The 19,147-nt window shown below is 40.1% G+C and overlaps 1 protein-coding gene across 2 annotated transcripts in view; it reads left to right on the top strand.

Moving 5' to 3' along the window:
- The window catches only part of MOB3B (MOB kinase activator 3B), an 84,016-nt gene that overhangs the window by 48,733 nt on the left and 16,136 nt on the right, over positions 1 to 19,147 (top strand). The gene's annotated exons all lie outside the window — the stretch shown is intronic.

Below are 19,147 nucleotides of genomic sequence, written 5' to 3'. Positions count from 1 at the left end.
TTGTTCATATTAGCTGGCAGTCCTGTAGTACTCCCAACACAGGTTTTCTACAACTTCCTAGCTAATGGAAACTTCAAAAAGTATATAGCTGAGAAATTTTTGAAGTATGCATAGGTCCATACTGAATGGTGGAAAATAAAGTAACTGAAAACACTAGAACAACTGAACAAAAATGGATACTCACCAGCTTATGCTCCATGTTTTGATAGGGCAAATCTGTGCTTTGGTTCTAGCATGGAAATCTGTTATGTGCCAGGGGACTGCCTGACTTCAGAAAACCTAAACAAAACTTAGAAGCTTTAGGAGGTTATTCCTTTCTGCTTTTATGGGTCTATCCAAGAAAGCATAAAATGCCCTCTTACACCTTTTCAATGGCCCGAAAAAATCAAAGCAGAAGCCTTGAATTTTCAGAGCAGCAATGCAAACACTTCTATAAAGATGACCAAAATAAGGAATGTCTGTAGGTGGTGAGAGCTAATTGGTGTTGAGTCCTTGATAACTGGGAGTTGTGTTTTCCCAGTCCACCAGCACAGGCATTTCTATGTGACTTGCTTTCTTGCTCCTTAAAAAACCATCCTGTGGTTGTTCATGGGAGGTGTACAACTTCACAGGGTCATGGTTTTTAAGCCCTGTAGAATTTCATCTACAGTCTCTAATCTATCCATAAGTTACCTCTGTGCAGAGCTGTTACCCCCATGAAAATCTACTTTCTATTTGACTGAAATTGCACGGATATGCAACAGAATCTGGAATTTAATAATTCTCTTTCATTCTCTTCTTAATGCTGTAACTGACTGTAAACTGAGCAGTGTTGATTGAAACCCATCAACCAACACATTCCAGAAACTACTTGCAGAGAAAAAAAAAATGTGCATCCTGCATATGCTTTTTGGTGTTCAAAGCCAAAATATTAAAGCCAATCTTATAAATGTATCTGTGGCAGGGCCAAATGCTTGAACTACAAACAGATCTGATGAGTAAAAGAAATAATGTAAACAGTTGCCTTCTCTGTTATCTTCTTCAAGCCATGTGGATGTGGATAGGTCTGCATAAGCTGTATTCAGGCAATAAACTTTCCTTCTCCTACCCTAGTGTTCAATGTAGGCTCTGTGTGCCTAAGCAGTGAATGAGAGACACCAGGCAACTGTTACTACCCTGTAACTCATATTAATGACAGGCTCCCCAGAGAAAGGCTCTGCAGCCTGACAGTCATTCTTGGGCTGAGTTGTAAGCTCTGTGTCACAGGGATAAACAGCCTTTATAGTACAAATTCTTCTGTTACAGTGCCACAAAACTTACATGTGCATATTGTGGACTGTGGAAATATAAAATAATTTTCAGTGCCTGAGACTGTTTATATGAAACCGCAAGTCATTACACAATTTTTGGTTACACATTTAACCTGAAAGAATTGTTTCTAAGTAGAGAAAAACCACAAAAGCCAAGGCCTAAATAGTTTCCTTTTCCCTGAAGACTCACCCAAGATGCTGTCCAGCAGATGATTTTCCATGGCAGTAGCTTCCTCCCTGTGCAAATGAACATAGGAATTTCCTAGAAACACAGATCTCTGTAGTGATTCATGTGTCTCCCTTTCCAGAAGTTAGCTTCACTTGGAAAATCCTCTGAGTCATGGTTAGAATGCTTGTAATAGGGGGTATATGTGATACCTGTTCGGTGACTATTTTGTATTGCTGAGCAGAAAATAATGCTTGCAGGAAACTCAAAGATTAGGAAAGACCTTACAAATGCTGACAGCCTCTCAACAACACTATGGAGTGAAACAGGCTTTACTGACAGTGCTGACACAGGGGATTTTTTATTTCTTTCCATCTCACAGTGAATCACATCTAGGAATTTCAGAAAGGCAGTGTCATTTCATATGCTTGAAAATATGCAGTGGAAACTTGTATTTCCTTCTCATAATGTGAATCAGTGGCACTTTGACTCATTTAGAGACAAAAGGATGGTTGCTGAGTAATCAGCAGAAATCAGAGATAATCGAGAAGGGAATAATCAAAGTCAATTAATAGTTAGAGGGGAAAGGGGAGGACAATGAACAGCATATCTTTGATAGACTAACCTCTCATTTGGATATGAAAAGAAGTATCTTTTCATTTAAAAAGATGATGTTCAGGTGAACTGAGAAACATTATAGTTTACCAATGAATGTATAATGTCAACATTAGCATGGTGAAATAATAGTGATTTTTATTTGTACAGCATTGACTGTAACCAGACTTAACAGACAAAATTCAGTTCTCTAATAGACAAATCCCTGAAGCTGGCTATATAACTAACCAGGAGAAACATGTCCAAATCACATGCTGGGTGACATCATATCTTTTGGAAAAGTGCCAATGAATATTTAGGCATTATAACAACACATTTAGAATTTATATGCTTTAAAATTAGTTGCATTTCTTGATTGCCTTTCTTTTGGATTTTTAAGGCTTGGTTTTGTTTGTTTTTTTTTTTTTTTAAATGAGATGTAATTGTTCAAGAGCCCTATAAGGCATGGTAAATGTTACTATTTCTCTTGTCAAATTGAAGGCCAAATCTCAGGTAATCAAAGTAGTCTACATAGTGTGCAAGTAGCTATTCAGGTTGGAAATTCTAAGTGAAAATTATTTTTCTTGAATTGCAGTTTGTTTGTTTGTTTGTTTGTGGATCCAGAAACAGGTCACAAACACATGGTAGTGTCAGTGATGCCAAGTGTACTCTTTATCTGTTCCTAAACTCCTAGCTCCATATATGCAGGAGTAAAGAGAATGAAAACTGAAAGGCTTTAGAAAGACCCCAAATCCCATGCATTTCTAGCCCTCCAAGAGAACACTTGATGCATTTTCTGGGGGGATTAAAATTGTAGATCAAACAGAAAGATTTCGCCCAGCTGTTTGTTTACTCAGGACCCATAAGATCACACTTTGAACATTTGGTTCCAGATCCCTGGCTTTTAAGTACACAATCTGCAGAAGCAAGGCTGTAAAGGTCAAAGCAAGGGTCCATTCAGCCAAACAGGGAATGTTCATTGTTCAGTGTAAGAAAGGGAAAGGGAAAGATGCTATTTCCCAATTTCCAGCAATCTACATGATAGAGATTGTCTTGGAGGAGTCAAAATATTCTCTGACTCCTGAATGAAAGAAAGAATGAAAATCGCACAAATTACAATCTTACTGTTTTATCTTGGTGGTGACTCCCTGTTTTATGCATTTCAATTTTCTACTGTTTTGGGCTGCATTGAGAATTTCTGCCCATGAATTTTCCTGGCAAAGAAATGAGAAGATGATAAATTTTCCTTGGACAGGCATATGTTGAAAACATTTTATGTCACAGTAGCAGTCACAGCCAGACCCAAAATTTTTGAGCAAAAAGCAATGATAATTTCAGTATTCAGATTGTGTTGTAATTGGAGCTGGTTGAATATCAGTTAACTAACATGATATATTTTTGTCACAGAGATTGCAGACTTTTATAAATGTCCCAATGCATGGCAAAAGGTGTCAAGAAACTTAAAAAAATTGCAATAATGTAATTGTCTTCTGATAAACCAACAGCAGAAAAAGAGAAAAGAAGGAAAAAACCTAAACACAACTGAACCTTGTTGACTCAAAGCAACTAGCATTATTCACTCATGTGGACATTTGTCACCAGCATTGGGATAAAGTTTTAGTTTTGCATAGTTTGTGCCTCCTGCAGATAACTGGGCTGCAGGACACTGAGGGTGTCTTTCTAAAGATTCAGCTGCTTGTGTGTGAGCTGAAACATTTGACATAAAGCAAGCAATGTTGTATGTATTCAAGATGAAAAAATTATCACATGGAATATAGCCTTATCTAAAATGAAGGTTTTCCTTGTTAATCTCTCCTGTCATCTGCTGAAGCTTACTCTAGCATGTCTCCTCTTATGAGGCCTCAGCTGTTAAAGCACACAAAACTTCATTCACAATGTCTCAACAGTTCCTCTTTAAATAAACCATAAAAATCTTTTAATTCTCAAAGTGAATGCTGGTGACAACAGGACCTTCCTTGATTTTTTTGAGCAGGTTTTTCTGTATGTGTGTTTTTATAGGGCTAATTTACAAAAGCTATATTTATTGTATCAGGTTTGTGGTTTTTTGGTAGTGCAATTTACCCTGATATATTTTATCATCAGGCTTGGTTTCATAAATATAGGGGAAACAGAGTCAGGGTTTTTCTGTATGTGTGTTTTTATAGGGCTAATTTACAAAAGCTATATTTATTGTATCAGGTTTGTGGTTTTTTGGTAGTGCAATTTACCCTGATATATTTTATCATCAGGCTTGGTTTCATAAATATAGGGGAAACAGAGTCAGGCTCTAAATATCATTGACTTTCAGTGACACTCTTGAATCTAAAATCTGAATCTTTTATAAAACCTTTCTAAGACAGGCTGATTCTTTATGGCATAACTGGGAGCAATATACTAATGATTTCTGTCATTGGAAGTATGTCAGAGTGTTTAGGCCAAAACAAAAAAATAGATGAAAAAGAACCATAACAGTTCTTTCCATCACTTGCAGTTAGTGCCACTTAGCACTTTGGCTAAGTGACTGCTTAGCCAAAACTGTCCTAAAGGTCACAGAAATTTTCTTGAGCAGGTGGGATCCTCAGACATACACCAGTACTACTGTAGTGCATCAAACCCTGTCTGTGCACGGCACAACAAAACTGAATTTCTGCTTTGAAAAAAAGTTCTGTGTCAAGCAGCTGCAGTTATCATGGAAAAAAAATGCAGCCACCTTTGAAAGCTATTTCAACTCTTGCTTCATCCTGCAGTTAAACCCATAAAAGTTCACTGGAAATAGTAACAGCTAATGAACTGTAGTCCTTTCAGCATCATGGGGATATATAGCTATAGAGGCCACAAATGGATTTAAAGGTCTTATTAAAATACAGTTCCTTTAGAGAATTCAGTCCCCATTTCTTTTAATAGTTTGACTTTTGAAATATTTAATTTTTGAACTGAACAAGTCTTTTCCAGTTTTATTTTGTGATACATATTGTAATGTAAACTGTCACCTGCTAAATTTCTGACCCTAGACTGCAAGCTAGATATTTACAAATGTTTCTAGTGGCTAACTACAAAACTAGATTTCACTCTTCCAGCAATGAGAAAACAACCTGTCCAGTGTCAAAGACATATTTTGCCTTCACCAAGGTGGCTGGCTGAGCATGTGCCTAAGCTGTCTGCATCCCTGAATCTGCTTCCACTCTACGCTGTGCTGCTGGATGGAAGGGCAAGTGTTTGTCCATTTGTCTCTCGCTTTTGGGGAATGAATTGCTTTGTGAACCTGTCAAGATACCTGTAATCTGTAGCGTTTTGTCTAGGTCTGGTACCTAAGTTATTCTCTCAAAATACTTCTATAGCTGTGCAAGTAGAGATGGGAGCTGTGCAGTACAGCTGCAGGTTGGTTGATGGGAACAGGCCTCCTCACCTCCTAAAGTGATCATGCTTAAATCATACCCTAGCAGTTCTGGTGTAAAGGTGCTTCTTAAAGGCTATGAGTGCAGCGTGGTAAGACAGTGAGCTCTCTGGTACTGATCCTCACATTTGGGGCTGTACTGGACAAAATTAGAATCACAGAATAATTTGGGCTGGAAAAGACCTCTTGAGATCATCTGGTCCAACCATCCGGCTCAAAGCAGGACCATGTAGAACAGGTTGTCCAGTCCATGGATGGAGATTCCACAACCCTTCTCGACAACCTGTTCAAGTTCTTGACCACCTTCAGAGCAAAAAGTCATTTTGTTGTGGTCATGTGGTATTTCATGTCTTAATTTGTGCCAGCTGCCTCTTGTCCTGCCAGCTGGACTATGCAGAAGAATCTGCCCCCTCATCTTCATTCTCTCTCATCAGGTACTTATACACATAGATAAAACCCCCTGAGTGTTCTATTTTCAAAGTGAATAGTCCTACCTCTGAGCCTCTCTACCAATGAGAGATGTTCTAGTTCCTTCCTCCATTATCTCTTGGGTCCTGCACTTGACACTGTTCGGTTAAATTCTTTCTTCTACTGAGGAGCCCAGAATGGGACTGAGCACTCAGGTGCAGCCTCACCAGGGCTGAGGAGAGGGAAGGACCACCTCCTTCAACCTGCTGATAGTGCTCTCCTCAATGCAGTCGAGGGTGCTGTTGGCCCTTTCACCCTGAGAGCATACTGTTCACCTGTGATCAGCTTGGTCTGCCAGAGCTCATATGTTCTCCTCAGCAAAGCTGCCTTCCAGCTTCTCAGCTGCCAAAGTGTACTGGTGCCTCCATTGTTCTTCCCCAGGAACAATACTGTGCAGCTACATGTGCTGAACTTAATGAGATTTCTCTGTGCCTATTTTTCCAACCTCTTTAGGTCTGTCTGAGGAGCACTGCACCTTTAGTCACTCCTCTCAGCTTTGTGTCCTCTTCAAACTCTGACCCAGTATACCAGGTCATTGGTGAAAAGGTTAAACTGTATTGGCCCCAATATTGAACCTTGAGATACACACATACATATACAGATACACTGACTTACCTCCAGCTGGATTTCAAGCCACTCTATGGGCCCAGCAGCTCAGCCCACTTTCAATCCATGTCATTGTCCACTTTTCTAACCCTCATTTTTCCAACTTGTCTGTGATGGCAGAGATAGAGTGACTTCACTGGAGTCAAGTTAAAGAACATCAGCTTCTCTCCTCACTTTTATCTGCCTAGTTAGTGACCTTATTGTAAAAGCCATCAGGTTGGACAAGTGTGTTTTCCCCTCATAAATACATGCTGACTGCTCTTAATAAACTTCTTGTCCTTCATGTGTTTGAAAATGTGTTTCAGGAAGATTTTCTCCCAGTAACTCCCAGAGACTGAGGTGAGGCTCTGTGTCCTGGAGTTCCCCACATTTCCAACTCAGCCTTCTTGAAGATAGAAGTGATCTTTGCTTTCTCCCTGTTTCTAGGAACATGAGATCACCATGACTTTTCAAAGATAATCAAGAGTGGCCTTGTTGTAACAGTTTTGGGTGCATCCCTTCAGGCCCCATGGATTTATGGATGTCAGATAACACATAGTTTAACCTTCCCCTAAGTCAGTTCTCCTCCACTGAGGGTAATGATTCTTTTTTCCATACTTTTCCTTTGGTCTTAGAGGCCTTGGGTTTCTAAAGGCCCATTTAATTAGTAAAAACTGAGCTTCCTAGGAAGGCTCTAACTTTTCTTTTCTGTGTCATTTGTCTCATGCTCCATTCAGCAGCAGACATGTATTTTCCTTTGTTTTTCTTTTGCAGTTTGTTTGCTTGTAAAATCCTTTATTGTTGCTGTTAACATACCTTCCAAGATTTCAGCTCCTGTTAGGAGCAATATGCTCATTGCACATCCATGCAGGCCTCCTGGAAGATTATCCTGCTTTATTTCATACTTGTCTGGACAGACCTTTCTTGAGTTCCAGGAGGTGATCCTTTCATATCAGCCAGCCTTACTGGAACCTTCTTCAACAGAATTTTATGCCATGGCATTCTTCCAGGGAGACCCCTGAAGAGATGGAAGTGGATTTTTGTGTAATCCAAGGCTGTGGTCTTGATTTTTGCCTTCCTATCTCCTTTTAGGATCTGCCCTCAACTACTTTATAGTCACTGCAGCCAAGGCAGCCTCTAACTTTCATGTTTCCTAACAGTTCTTCCATCTTCTTTAACAATCAGACTTGGCTGAGTACCTTTCCTTCTTGGCTCCTTCATTATGTGTTCCAGGAGGTTGCAATGCACACAAGAAGTATCCTAGATTACTTGAGTCCTGCTGGACTGTCCTTCCAAGAGACATTAAGGGTGTTAAGGCTCCCCTTGAGGGCCAGAGGCAGTGAAAACTTCTGCTTGTTTGCTGAAGACATTACCTGCATTTTCCTGAGCAAGCAAGCCATAGCACATTCCCACCTTAACAGTGCCTGTGTTGGTCTGCCCACTAAACTTGATGCAGAACCTCTTCACTGACTGCCTCAAGGCAGACCTGTTTGCATTTCAAATGCTCTCACAAAGCAGGTTATTCCCCACATAACCGTGCCTGCCTCTACTGCCTTAAAGCCTGCATCCCTTCATTGCAATCCTCTAACTGCAGTCCTTCTGTCAACATTTATAATGTGATCACTTAGAACAAGTGTTACAGTTTCTGATGTGCATGTAACTACATTTAAATGGCATTTTGTGGTATAACCCTAGGTGGCAAACTAGCTTGAATCTGACCTGCCAAAATATTCTCTGCTGTATCTGGTGGAGATCAAACCCCTTCTTCCAAAACCCCTTGAGGCCATGTAGCTGGCAGCTGCTAGGAGACACAGGCAGGTGGCTCTGGGGAGGAATAACAGAAAGTGTGGCAAGCAAAATCCATTTCCATAAAACCTCTTCGAGTGTAGCTACTTATACACTCTTACTTGTTCAGAAAATACATTTGGATGATATGTCTTATAGGCAAAGAGAAAAAGATAGGATGGAAATGCAGATTATAAATCAAATCCCAGATAATTTTAAATTATTTTAAACTGAAAATTGCCTTCACTGTAGTATGCCTGACTATGAAAACTAGAATATTGAAGATCAGGATTACTAGTTTCAGATTATTTTTGCTTTTCTTTTTCTTCATAATATTTTCTTCTAGAATAGAACAAATAATATCTTTCTCTTGTTTATATTTTCTCTCTTCTTGGCTGCTATATGTTCCCCACATTCTCCTCTATAATGTATATATTCATCTGGTCTAGATTTATTCAGGCAGATAAGAATTTAAAGTTCTTACCTTCCACCACCAAGTCTGTTACCAATGAGTAAAGTTTTGACTAACAATCTATTTGTCAGAATATGATCCCCAAAAGGCAAGTAGGGGATCTTCCAGTACTCTTTGCAGAACGAAATGGACACTGCTTTCTTTTTTAAACTTCTATTGTTAATTCCTGTTGACTGTGATAGACAGAGACTTAAGTGCAAGGCCTCTCAGCCATAGACCCAGACACTAATTCAACCAGCCAGCCTCTGCAGGCTTTGGCAGATGGCTCCTTCATAGTACTGCATCTTTAATAACCCATTTCCCCTTGTTAGCCAGGGACAAGCTGTAAAATTACCTAATGGTGCTTAAAGATACCTTTTAAACTTATCATCTGCGTACCACATTTGAACTCCACGCAGTGCTTTTTTTCTAACATGGTTATTCCAAGAGAGTTAGCCACAAAGTTTCCAATTTATATTTCACTTGCTTTTTAATGTCATCCACATTTTGAATTGGATTTTTCCTTTTTTTTTTTTCTAGCAGAAGCATGAAACTCTCTTAATGTTTACTTTTAATGCTGGTGGTCTCAAAGGAAAAGGAAAAGCTTGGAGTAGTTTTTAAATTTTCAGAAATTATTAATGATTTGATCATGCGACTGTGTGAATGGCAGAAAAACAAGGTTCTTTGGATAAGCCTTACAATGGGTGCTGGGAATGTATAAGAGGCAGCACATGATTCAAGGCAGTGGACCATCTCAATCTAATGCCATACACAGCATTAATTTCTACGGGTGTGGTGAAACTTAACTCCCTGAAGGAATAAAGTGAGGTAGGAAAGTTTTAAGAGATTTCTTTGATCTTGAAAGTTGGAGGGGATGTTTACAAAAGTCTTATACACCGAGGGCATGAGATTATTCTTGATGATGCAATACACCTGAGCACTAAGGTGGAATAGCAGAAAATGGCTCAACTGCCAAATGAGTAACTGGCAAAGAAAGTCAGGTAGGCCAAGTTGTTACGAGTGGGTGAGCTAAAAGAATAAAGAGCAAGAACACAGAGAATGCTGAAATAGATTGCACTGCAGGTTCAGTGGCTACTGAAATTGGTCATCCAAGAAAAATATAAGCATTCATGTTAAAGAGGTGCTACTGCAGGGAATGAAAAAATTAACTTTCTTACTGTTGCCTTACTTCAGAATTGGATGATGGATGCCAACTTAGGGAAGGATTCAATTTGTATTAACCCTGTAATTAATCCATAAAAGAGAAAAATTTACTCCAGTGAAATCAGGGTGCCTCCCTTTTTCAGCTGAATTTGATAACAGAGCAAATGAACTTATTTTTGGCTAGTCATGTCTTAAAATAATTTGTTCTCTTTCAAAACTTTTGATCCAGTTGTGCATTTGATGTTTATTGATTTATTTTTCTTCCAAATTTTACTTGGTCCAGAATGTATCTTACAAGTCATTGGTGTAGGTCTAGTTATTTAATCTCTTGAAATTTTTTCTGTAACTGTCCTTTGCTAATGACATTAATATATTCTTATTCTGCTTAAGGTTTTTTTTCTTTGAAAGAGGTAGGATACTTTTGCTTATTGATTTTCCAGACTTATTTTCAAGGAAGTTAGTGGCTAAGCTTTCTTTGATTTCCAGGTACCAGATGGATCCCATTGCATCTGAAGAGTCAGATGTTGTCATCTATTAATGACATACTGGAATAATCTGTTTAAGTGATAGTGGCTCTTTTTGCACAGACAATTGTAGGTTTTGAGTGCCTTGTAAATCCAAGCATCTTTGGCCTATACTTTATCAGTTAACATAAGAGTTATGGAGCATATGCAATCAAAACATTCAAATTCTCTTTATATGGTTTGTGTTCCTGGTTTGGAATTATGCTGGACCCAAAACCTGTCAGTCAATGATAGCTTTCCTGCAGCCTTCCCTGTATTCCTGTGTTTGAATTTGCACATGTGTGTGTGCATGTGTGTGCCTACTGATAGAACCTAAAATTTCTTGGAAATTCCTGTCACCTGTGAGTGTAAACTCCTGTGTACTCTGGTTCCTTTTCTGGAATAATTTGAAATGGCTTTCCTTTTATGAATCATCTCCTGATATGCACTGAGAATATTGTCATACACATACAAGCTTCGTAAGTCGGCACAAAGAATCAGAAAACACCTTCCATTAGAGGACATAAAGGCTGCAGTGTGAGGAGTTCAAGTTGCCTATTTCTTCTAATGGCCTATGAAAATGAATTTGGCACAGTAATCATCTTAAGAGAAAAATTTTCTTTTGTGATATTAACCTGTCAACTACAGCTGCTTGTTAGTGTCATGACAAATTTTGTCAGATGTGGGGCCTGTGTTTTTCAGCTGGAATATCTGTGTGCTGCAGACAGGAAGTCTGGTTCTGAGTGCATCACCAAGACTGTAGCTGCTTGCTACTCCTGATAATGTTTCATTTTGCTGCTTCTTGCAGCCCTTCTGGAGAGGGGCCCTTAGCACAGCATGTGTCTTCAGGTGTCCCTGTGAAATTAATGGGCAGCCAGAATGTTTGGTATTGAAGACATCAGGAGTTAAAGAAAGTAAAAGCTGTGCTGTGGTACACTCAGCATGGAAAGCCAAAACCACATAATTGCCCAGAAATTGTCAGTTCATTGTAAGTATTGTATGAACAGGGCTATTAACAAGTAGGGAGGAATGCTTTTCCATTGATAACTTGGCCAGGCTCCAGTGTTGTACAAATGTACATACTTTTTCCTTATGTTCATTCAATGAGTTAATAAATTCTCTTTTCCCTTCCTAACCTGTTATACTGCCAAATGGCTGCTATATTTTCTGTCCCAGAAGAGGCTGCATTTTGCACCTGCACTATGGTTTCTGCTCTCAGAGGTATTCTAATAGTTTTCCAAGCTAGTTTAGGATATATGTATATATGTATGTAAATGCCATACAGACTTGCTCAAATGCAGCAGTCCAACAAACCTAATTTTGTTACTATATGGAAAATTAATCTTCCATGGCAGATGAGTTATACTGACACATAATCATGACTCTGCAGCTTTTTATGTCAGTGTTCTCTTTGCCTTGAAGAGTTCCAGAGCTGTTATAATGAGTTTATCAGGCTGATCATTGTCTGGAGTAAAACTACCTTTGCTTGGAACAGGCAGCAAGAGTGTTCTGCTCTGTGGCATTTCAGAGTTTCTCTTCTATTCCTCTGAAGCAGCAGCAGCAGAAGTAATCAGTAAAGGGGAGGAGGTTAGAGTGCAGTCAAGTAACAGCCTCTGTAAATTTGCTCAAAGTCCAAGGGATCTGGCTTATGCAGGGCAGGAATTTAAGTCTCTGTACTCTGATTTCAGGAAGAGTTTAATTCAGGTACTTTGCATACTGTTTCACAGTATTTGCGTTATAAGATTGGCCTTGTGGTGAAATTGACAATTAAATTGCAGATTTTAGTGCCATCACACATTTCTTGAAATAGAGCAGCAGAGGGAGCTGTTAGGGATGTTCAAATGCTGCAATGCTTCCAACAATTTTCTGATTTGTAACTTGTTGCCTTTAAGAGTTCTCTTCAGGACAGCACATGAATACTTTTGTTGAAGAACTGACAGTGGACCTGCCTGCTGATTTATGTTACTGAAGAGTAACACTGTTAGGGGTATTCCTATTTAAAAAGAAAGTAGTACACCACTTTGCTAAGGAAGCCATATAATCTCAAAATTGTTTTCCTTCCTTCTGCTCCCTCTGATCTGGCAGCAGAAGGGAGGGCAGTATCATGACGATATAAGTACACGGTAGTGTAGATTATCCCTAATATTTTGCAGCTATCTACTTATTTATTTGAGGAACAAAGTCCAGCAAAACTAACATTGTTTTCGTTGGCCTTTCAGATAGACACTTGCTTGACTAACACACTATGAAAACATTACACATTGGCTTAGCTCAGGATAGATGCTTCTGCAGCAAAGGGCAGCTTTTGCAATTTTTTGTGCTTTGAGAAGGAAGAGTGGAACGGTTTTACAAATGCATTTCCTCTTCTCCCCACCAAATTTCTAACACAATACATTTGTTCTTCAAAATCACCAACTCCTGGTCTAGCAGCACTTTTTAGACAATCAATCTTCAGTTCATCAAGAGGAGAGGAGTCTTTCTTGTACCATGGGCTTCCCCTGGAAACACAGTCGAAGCTTCGTGTGTTTCTGTGTCACTGGTGGCACCGCCCGGAGTACATCTGCCGTTGTGACCTCTTCCTTTTCATGTCCAGTGCTCTCACTACTGAACATGGACTAGAACTGCTTCTAGGGTTGTCTTTTTAAGGATGCTCTGTTCCGATCTAAAAAAGGCACAGTCTTTCTTTTGGGACACTTGTCTCCACAAGCTCTCTTTTGGGACACCTGTCTCTCCTATATTTTTTCACTCCCTGGGGCTGAGGGGCATCAACACTGAGCAGTCTCTGTATCACAAGGAACATGGGTCTGTCTATCTCTCTTTTGGGACACCTGTCTCTACAATCTCTCTTTTGGGACACCTGTCTCCCCCATATTTTTCACCCCCTGGGGCCGAGGGGCATCAACACTGAACTTTCTTGGTTCTGAGGCCATTGCCTCCCCCTAGAATGCAGTCTCTGTATCACAAGGAACATGGTTCTGTTCATGGCTATACAAAAAGAGTCTAGTAAAAGCCACTCCATCATCTCTTCCCACTAGGATTCTTCTCTATTCTTCTACTATCTCTTATTCGCCCAGACCTCTCTCACACTGGCCCATTTCTTTCTTCATCTTCTACTCTATCTTCTAGGAAAGGTCAATGTTCTGTAAAGTTCTCATTCTCCAAAAAAGGGTTAAAAGCTCTTACAAGCGGCCGGCTGCACTCCCCCCTTCTTCTCCTTCCCAGCCGTGCTGCCGATAAACAGGCCCATGTTTATCAAGCTTCAAGGTTACAGTCCCAGGCAGCGGCTCTTTCTCTCTGTGTCTCTCAGGAGAAGCTGCCCGATGGCTCTCGGTGTCTCTCTCTCTCTCTCTCTTCTACCTTTCTACTCCCGAGCTCAGGCCTACTTCTTTCAGCTACATAGCTTTTCCCTTCCCCCTGCCCAGCCAGCGGCTGGGCCGGGGGAGAGACCCGAACTCTTTCCCGACGGAAACTCAAGAAGACCCTCCCAAAGGAAAGCTCTGCTTTTAACTCCGTGTTCTCAGAAGCGTGTCCATGTCTTAATGGCCAAGTTAAATGCCAATATTAAAGTCTGAATATCCATTAGCCAAAAACACAACATCTCAAAAAACACATTTCCTGTCAAACTAACACACCATTTTAGCCAGGGGGATCCCCTTCTCCCATAACAGGCTAAAAATCATAAAAACAGCCAACCCTAACAATTCTGTGATCTCTCACCAGAGCATTTGGGTGCAGCTTTTCTGCATGTGTACATCATCCCTTGGTACAAAACTAGCATGTATGGCCCACACTCCTGAGAGGTACAGGAACAGTCACAATGCTTGTTACCATGCCTATCTAAGTCCCACTGTATTATTTCCCAATTACATATGTAATTCTGAGCTAAAGGAACTTTGCTGTGTGACTGAAACATTTGAAAGCTGCTTGCACATTCTTAGAACATATTGGGGCACTCTAGACTTTCAAATGCCAACCTAACCAAAATGATCCTTTTGTTACTTTCTTCCATTATGGCAGCACTGGGGCTCATCCTACATATGAATCAAGGCTGCCATTTCATTCATTTAGAAATATTTCTTGCAGAAAGAATCAGCTAGCTCAAAAATTTCAGTAACATCTTTGTTTGTCTTTTAATAACCGTAACTGAGCAGTCTGGTTTGGTAGGTTTACGTTCTGTCTCTTTACAGTGTCACGTTGCTGGTAGCAATACAGTCAGTCTTTTAACTGGGTTAGAAGGGGAAGGGGATAAGGCCAGGCTCTCTAGAGATGAGCCTGAGGGTGACATACCAGAGTTGGTGCAATGGACAGCCCAGCTGAAGTGCACCTACACCAATGCACAAGGATAACAAACAGGGGAATCTGGAAACTATTGTGCAGCAGAAAAGCTATGATGTGTTTGCCATCATGGAAACTTGGTGGAATGCCTGCCATGGCTGGAGTGCTGCAATAGATGTCTATAAATTCTTCAGAAGGGAGATGAGCAAAGCAGCAAAGGGGTTGGGGTAGCATTGTGCCTTAAGGAGTGTTTTGATGGTATTGACAGTGATGATGAAGAAGATGACATGGTTGAGTGCCTATGGGTGAAGATCGGGGCAAAGATCATCAGGGTGGGTGGTGGGAGTCTGTTAAACCACCCAACCAGGATGAACAGGCTGACGAGGCATTCTGCAAGCACTGGCAGAAGTCTCACAGTCTCCAGACCTAGTACTTGTGGGCAACTTCAACTTGCCAAGTGTCTGCTGGAAATACAGCACAACAGAGAGAAAGCAGTCTGGAAGGTTTCTGAAGTGTGTGGAAGACATCTTCCTTACACAACTGGTAAATGAGCCTACTAGAGGAGGTGCTCTGCTGGACTAATTGGCTGTGAACAGAGAAGGACTGGTGGGTGATGTGGTGGTCAGTGGCTGTCTTGGGCATAGTAACCATGAAATGTTAGTTTTCAATACTGGGTGAAGTAAGGAGGAGCACCAGCAGAACTTTCACCTTGGTCTTCCTGCAGGCAGACTTTGGCATGTCTAGGAGATTGTTTGACAGGAGTCTATTGGGACTCAGCCCTGAGGAGGAGAGGAGTCCAGGAAGGATGGCTGTGTTTTAGAAAGGAATTGTTAAATATTCAGAAGCAAGCTATCCCCACATGTAGAAAGACAAGTTGTCAGGAATAAGACTGACCTGGTTAAACAGAGAACTTTGGCTGGAACTTAGGGAAAAAAAGAAATCTATTGTCTCTGGAAGTAGGACAAGGTAACTTCACAGGACTGTCAGGATGCAGTAAGGCCATGGATGGAGATTAGAAGGGCCCAGTTCTAGCTCAGCTAGAGCTTGATTTGGTCTTCAGTTAAGGACAATGAAAAAACTTTCTATAAATACATTGGCAGCAAAAGGAGGGCCAAGGACAGTCTCCATCCCTTGTTGAGTACAGAGGGTAGTGTAGTGACAAACAAGGAGGAAAAGGCTGATATACTTAACGCCTTTTTTATCTCAGACTTTAATATCAAGATCAGGTGTCCTCAGGATATGTAGCCCCCAGAGCTGGAAGTTAGGGAGCTGAGTGAAGCCCAAATAATCCAGGAGGAAGTGGTTGGTGACCTGCTATGCCAGTTAGATACAAGTCTATGGCACCTAATGGGATCCACCCCATAGTAATGATGGAAGAACTTGCCAAACCCCTCTCAATCATCTACCAGCAGTCCTGGTTAACTGAAGAAGTTCCAGCTGACTGGAGGTGGGGATTAGTCACTCCTGATGTGCCTGCAGTGAGAGGACAAAAGGAAATTGCCTTAAGCTGAGACAGGAGAATTCAGATCAGTAACTGGAAAAAATATTTTCTCTGCCAGGTGGTCAGGCACTGGAATAGGTTGTCTATTGTCTTTTGTCTAGGGGTAGGTGGTGGAGTTGCCATCCCTGGAAGTGTTCAAGAGGCACCTGGGTCTGGTGCTGCTGGTGTGGTTTAGTGTTTAGGGACTACAGTCATAGTTCTGGGTGGACAGTTGGACTGGATGATCTTATAGGTCTCTTCCAACTTTGATGATTCTAAGGCAAAGACTGCTGTGGCTGAGATGAAGGACAGAGAACAGGCTTCTTAATAAATCAAATGAATCTAAATATAAGTTAGTCCAGTCCTAAGAGACACTTGTAATTACTCTGTTCTGTGGCTGATTTATTTATAACTGTAGAGTTGCAATGGGAACAAAACATGAGGCCAAATTCTGACCTCAGAATATAAATCTAGAATCATTTTGCTCTGATTTTTTTTCAGTTTTGATGACATTACTTGGAGTTCATTATATTGTGATTGAGGTCAGAATCTGTTCTCTTTTATCTGATTTTGAGCACAAAGAGCAGCAGGGTGTATGTTCAAACTAGGACTGCTGGCACCTTGATATGGGCATTGGTACCTTGAGGCTGACCAGATTTTGAGCCTCTTCTTTGTGCCAGAGACAGATAGACAGACTGACAGGCTCTCCAAGATTGAGGAGTGTAGGTAGCTCACCAAAAAGTTATCCGTTGCTTTCAGTGATACTAGGAGATGCTTTTTAACTCTTTAGGACACTGTGTCAGTTTGTAAATCAGTTTTGCTGAAATATGAAGGAAGAGAGACACTACCAATTCTCCTGTGCCCAAATGATATATTTGTGATAGCAGCAATGTTTCAGTGTTTATTTAAGAGTAAATGAATCATATACAACTCCATAAAATAGGAGAGATTCTGCAACAGCAAGTGAAACTATGCAATTGGTCTGAAACTTTGATTCATGTGAGGAGCAGGAGGAAACACTGCAAGTTTATTATGAATCCTAGGCTGTTCTATACCAACTATTTTTAAAAATATGTTGTTTACATGTCCTCAAATTGACAGTGTAATGCATCTAAAAAACTGTCAGGTGAACATCCTCTCTTGCAGCAGAAACAGTGCTCTGCGGCTCTTGTAGTTACTGCCTGTAACTGTGAAGGAACATGGCCTGAAGAGAAATTAAGGGAAATTTATCAGCTTGGTTTATTCAGATTGTTTTAGTCAGTTAATACAGAAGTATGAATATCTTCATTATAGCAACATTCTTCAGTAACAATTATGTGTCAGCCCTTGCAAGATTAAACTAATTATTCTCCATTTTGGAACATATTTGTTCTGGATTACAAAATACAGTGCTTTCAAGAATTCATCTCTCAGTTCAGCAAGCCAACTTGCAGTGAAAAGTGTCAGTTATTCCCCTTCCTCCTTTTTAAAGACTGGATATCTTCTTGGGTATATTTTTTAATTTCTGGTATGGGTATACTTTACAGAAATGTAAAGCAGGTTGCTGCTATAATAATTCCTGAATTTAGCCATGTTCTGATGGCTGGAATATGAATGTGATCCCCCTTGTTAAAGAGCAACTACTTGGAGTTTCTGTTATGTTTTTGATAGATTATGTTTCTTTTGCCCTTGGAAATAACAACAATTGTTATAATCCAGGTGCTTGGGTAATTGTGTGGACTTGTGATTTAAACATTGCCTAGACATCTGTACATACTGTCATTTCTGTAATTTAACCTTGTCTCAGTTCATGTTTTGAGCATTCAAGCCTTCTCTGTAACCTTCTATAATAGCTTTAGCATTTAAATGAATGGATTTGACAACAAAAAGCAAACATTTCTTAAGATAAAGCAGCTGTGCTTTGATAGATGCAGCTATTTTCTGATCCTTGGTTTGTACATCAGGAATAAGAAGAGTAGCACTGCATGTCTACAAGCTACTTAAAATTATTTCAAAAGGATTTTGAAATATCTGGTTAACCCAGTACAGGCCAAAAAAACCCAAGACATTTCCCAAAATTATCTGCACCTCAGTAATGGCAAATATAGAAGCAGTTCAGGGATACTTCTGCAGGCTGATGTGTTTCCCTACTCACATGCTGATGGACATACCAATGTTAATATCCACAGTGGGTATATCTTGGTACCTCCTTGGCCAGGGATTCCAAAATAAGATGCATGTTTATGTCGATCAGATGCAGACTGGTTACAGCACAGTTGATAATTTATGTCATCTGTAATCAAAAATTTTGGTATGGAAATTCTCTCTGTATGTCCTCACATCACCCTCAGTGAAACCGGGCAATTTGTCTGTCAATTCACCACTCTTATGAGTGCTGAGCAACATTTAACAGCGGACTAAAATTTGAAAACTAGAAAGGTTGCAAAAGTGTTAGTTTAGTACCTCCACCTTCTTTCTGCCAATAATAAACGTTTTTCTTCTTCAGAGCATGAACTGGGCTCTTAGACAGTATGGAAATGCTTGGCTGTGAGGGTTTTTCTAATTTTTTAAGAGGCAGTAGCTGCATTTATGTGGTTCAAATCCAACTACAGCATGAATTAGATAACTAAAAAATCAGGAAACTGTGCAACAAAGCAGAGTAGCAGTAAAGTTCCAAGCATGGCACTAAAGTCATTATGTCTGAGAGACAATCATAAAAGGAGATAAAATTTTAGGATTTTGGGGATAGCTTAGCGGCACATAACTCCATGCAAGATCAGTCTTTAATGGAGAGCAGTTCTGAAGAAATTATTTGTGCCTCATTATTGATGCCTGACAGTTTATTAGCAAATGGTGCTTTTGCAGCTGCTTTGGAATCTCCAGGTACAAAGTAGTGTAACTTTAAAAGTGTTTTGAAAGAGCCATTCCTGTATCTTTTCAAGAGATTTTCTATTAAAGGAGCAATTGGATTGGTACATGTAACTGTGAGGAAGTTGAAAGCAAAAAGGTCCTTC

Source organism: Molothrus ater, chromosome Z (assembly GCF_012460135.2).
Source record: "Molothrus ater isolate BHLD 08-10-18 breed brown headed cowbird chromosome Z, BPBGC_Mater_1.1, whole genome shotgun sequence".
NCBI lineage: Eukaryota > Metazoa > Chordata > Aves > Passeriformes > Icteridae > Molothrus > Molothrus ater.
The sequence above is the reverse complement of the archived record's forward strand: the minus strand, read 5'-3'. Positions and strand labels throughout refer to the sequence as shown.